At 36.6% G+C, this 4,498-nt stretch overlaps 1 pseudogene; it reads right to left on the bottom strand.

Moving 5' to 3' along the window:
• Positions 1–1,673: 1,673 nt before the first annotated feature.
• On the bottom strand, positions 1,674–3,684 carry LOC149554981 (L-type lectin-domain containing receptor kinase IX.1 pseudogene; annotated as a pseudogene).
• Between the last annotated feature and the right edge of the window lie 814 nt (positions 3,685–4,498).

Here is a 4,498-nt window from a genome sequence, read left to right as displayed (position 1 = left end):
ATATTATATTAAAGTTCTTAATATGTCATATTGTATGTTGAATTACAAAATTGAGGAGAAAATCAAATTCTCAATTCATTAAACTACTTTTGTTTCAATACTTATGAATACGTCTAGTGATTTAATCACCATATCTGTTTTTTTATAACTAGATTTATTTATTATTTACATTTTACAAGTTTATGTAGAAACTATATTTGAAACCGTGTAATATTTAAGAAAAAAAAAAATTATACATTTTTTCATCTAAGACAACTTCCTGAAAATATAAAGATATGTTTCTTCAATATTAGAATAGTTGAATAGTTAGTCTAATTGAAGATAAAATTAAGACATAAAATCATATTTTAGTTTAACATGTCATGTCAATTAACTTAACAATTTTGACAAAATTATATATATATATATATATATATATATATATATATATATATATATATATATATATATATAATCATAAACTTGCTATTAAGATTAACAAAGATGAGAAAAGTTTTTGTTTTTTTTATAGCAAAAGGCCCGAAGCCTATACAAAATATATATTAAAATAAAGATTTTTAACAAAGGCATGGAAGCCTACAACACATAAATGAAACAGAGAATAAAGAGGTTTGGAGTAGAATGTCTGTCTTAAGGGTATATTTCGCTAGAGATTAGAGTTGATTATGCAAAACTTGTCTGATCTTCATTTATGGTTTGCATGATATCAGGGAAGTCAAAAACCTGTGGCATTGGCCCTTCAAAATGCAGTGTTCTACCATTACAGTCGTGGTTTGTGAGATTGTCAACCAATTTATTTCCCTCACAATATGTGTGAGTGATGTGAAAAGTTGAACCAAAGATAAAAACATTTCTACACATATCCAACACACCATATTTTTCATCCCTCTCAAATTTATGTATTGCTATGATGTACTGAAAACAAGCATAAAAAGAAATCCCATGATTACATTCATCCTTAAAGGACTAATAGAGATTTGACATATAAAATTGACTTTAAGTAAACAGGCAAAACACACCATTCTAGTTAACAATGATCAATTGTGATGTTAACTCGTAGCCTGAAATAAACATCTCCCTCATATGCATCACTATCAATTGTTGCGATTCCTCGAGCCATCAGGAATATCTCCATTACCACCCATAACAGATAGATATATCTCTGTACTTGACCACAATTGGATCTGCTCCACTGAGGCTAATAGTGCCCTTATAATCTGTTGAATTCATCACAAATATGAAGGAAACTCAAACATTGTAAGTAGTTGCGCTCTACCAATAGGAGGAGAGTGCAAATTGTTGTCAAAAGCAATAGGATCGTCAAACAAAGCAAGATCTTCAAAATTGAAAGGATCAGCTAGAGAAGTGAGGTTACCCTAGGGCCGCCACGAGCGCAAAAGTTGCATTCTGGGCATTTTTTCCATTGTAACGTATATCATAAAAGTGCTCACTTAATCAAGCACCTCACTAACCCATGCGCTGGCAGAGTATTGAGCGAGAGAGTTCAAAAATTGGATTTCAAATTAAAGTGTAACTGTGACTATTACTAGAACTGTTTAGAGTCAGTGAGGAGTCACAAAGTTGCTATGGAGAAGAGAACGGGAATGGAAACGGCGATGTCTATGCAGGGATCAAAATAGTATTTTTAAATTAAATTTAAATTTAACATATAGTTCTAAATTAAGTTTTAATTTAATTATTAAAAACAATAAATAGCAACGGAAATGTCTGAGGGCCCCACAACAGCCACTCGAAGCGTCAACGCTTTGAGTGTGCCGGTTAAGCCGGGCGCTCTGCCGCCGCATCCAAAATAAATCCCAAACCCATTCAACCAGCCTCACCTTCATTTTCTGTCTGCAGCCTCTGATATAAAGCTCGCCTTCCGCAGGCGATTTACAAAGCAACTGCACCAAAATTGAAAACATCAGATTTGGGGTTCGCCTTTCCTGTTACGATACATTCCGGCACCAAATAACCTAGGGTTCCTGCAACTACCGTCATTTGCGAAGAAGCTTCAGTCTCGCGCTCCACAAGCCTGGCGAGCCCAAAATCCCCCAATTTGGCATTGAAATTCAAATCCAGCATCACATTGCTGGACTTTACATCCCTGTAAAGCACACACTGATCCCAATCTTCGTGAAGATAAACCAGAGCCGAGGCAATGCCACAGGCAATACTGTACCTTCGATTCCAATCCAAAACAGGAAGGTCCAGAGCACCAGAATCCATGAAAATGTGCTTGTCCAGGCTTCCATTTGACATGAATTCATAGACCAGAAGCAATTCTCCCTTTTCATGGCACCATCCCAAGAGCTGAACCAGGTTTCGGTGCCCTAGCCGGGTGATTATGCTCACCTCCGCAACATATTCCTTCTTCCCCTGTTTCGAACCCCTGGAAATCCTTTTCACCGCCACGACCTCCCCCGTGTCGTCCAAAACCCCTCTGTAAACCGATCCGAATCCTCCCTGGCCGAGCTTTTGATCCTCGCTGAAGCTTTTCGTTGCGGCGCTGAGCTCCGAGAAGGTGAATTTCCGCGGGCCTTGCGAAAACTGCTCGTCCAGATCGGTCTCCGTGTCTTCTTTCACTTCTTCGCTCGCCGATTTTGCTCCGCGCTTGGACTTCATATAACACCGCCATAGCCACACGCTGCCTGAGCAACAGGCCAGGGCAAGAATGCCTAACACAACAGAAACAGAAATAAATTTAGCTTTTGATACCTTCTCGTCCCTTTTCTTCATCTTTTCGTTATTGACGGGGCTCGAACCCTCGATTTTTACACTCGAAGCGTTCCATGAAGTTGTGCAAATGAAGTCCCAGAAAAGCAGAGTATGAGTCTCAAATCCCATCCCTGTAGCAGCCGAGAAGCCAATCTTTACATCCGGCGGGACAATTTCCGACAGATCTAAGCCATATTTCAAAATTGGAGCCGCCGGTTTCGTCTCATCATTGTGCGTGAGAAAAACCTGAATTTTCTTCCGCCGCCCGTCATAATCCACCCAAACCCCCCATTTTCTCCCGTGTTTGAGGCTTTCATTAACCAGAGAATAATTCGCAGCAGATACGATGCTATTGACATCGATTCCGACATGGTTGTCATCGGGATCGTGAGAATTCTTCTCTGTGTCGAATTCCACGGCCACTACTCTGTTCCAAGATTTTCCTACAGTTGTTGAGTTGAACAAGCCGAGCCATTTCCCGGCAGATGATTCCGGGGGTTTGAAATCCAACGGCGCCATGAAGAAGGTGAGGCCTGCTCCTGCACCGAAAGTATTGGCAATGTCTGGTTTGATGGTGAATTGGAAATGCGTGCTAAAATCTGCTAAGCGCCGTGAAGATTTGTCCCATACTGGAATGGAATTCTTGTAAGTAGCCAAACCTTCGCTGTAGGGAATTCCGCCTTCAGTTTGAGTGAGCTGCAGGAAGTTAAAGCTCCCGTTGCGTTCAACATGGGCGCCATTAAGAAGCTCAATATCTTGGCTGAACCTTTCGTCGAAAGATGGAAAAATGAAATTAATCACGCTTCCTGGCTCTGATCTGATAACCACAGCAGAAGCCCAGAACAAAACTGAGAAATGAAGAACGCAAAAGCTCATTTTGTTTTATCGTGCTTCTAATCAGTGGCCTCTGCTCAGTATGAGCATTTCATGTTTAGCCATTTTAAAAGCTGTGAAAACTGTGTCACAGTATTTCCACTAAGCTACCATTAAATGCACGTTGAAAACAACATATTTTATAATGGCTTTGGTATATGGAAAAATAAAGGAGGAGCCTAAAACATTCAACTTTCTCATATATATATATATATATATATATATTCTTCAAGGTGAATGATGGTTAATGAGTATATCATTCAAATTGAATGATATTTAATGAGTCTATCACAAATCAAATCTTAAATCTTAAGTTCTTGACATGATAGGCACCTCTCACATACTTTCATATAAAAAATTACATTAAAGATCATAAATTTTCTATAAAAGGAAAAGAAACATGATTTCTAATAATTTATTATTTCTATGTTTTTTTTTAAAAAATGTAACATTATTATTCACATAAATGTTTTTATTCACAAGACAAACAATTATTTTATGATTGTGCATGTCAAAATCAATTATGTTGAATGAATATATTGTTGTTTTCCACTTATTTAAAAAACATGTTCTTGTCAACTTATTAAAAGAAAATATTAAATATTCCATAAAATGACATCCTACTGTGCTAAATATCATTCAGTAAATACTATTAAACATTTTTCTAACAATACATCTTTGTAAACAATGCCTTAGTTAATATTTTTTCTATTCCAACACTTTATATGCATGCAATATTTTCTTTTTAGTTTGTGTTGTAGAACTATAGACAATGAACTAAACTTAACCAACAATTATTAATTAGTGTTTTAAGCAATCATGTTTAAGATAGCTTTTATTTTACAAAATATTAAATTTTATTGATGTTAACATGTTCATTTTTTAACAAAACATATTAATAAAATTA

The sequence above is a fragment of the Cupressus sempervirens genome, chromosome 5 (assembly GCF_028749045.1).
Source record: "Cupressus sempervirens isolate cs-2001-9-10 chromosome 5, ASM2874904v1, whole genome shotgun sequence".
NCBI classification, from domain to species: Eukaryota; Viridiplantae; Streptophyta; class Pinopsida; order Cupressales; family Cupressaceae; genus Cupressus; species Cupressus sempervirens.
This window is presented reverse-complemented; position numbering and strand designations above follow the sequence as displayed.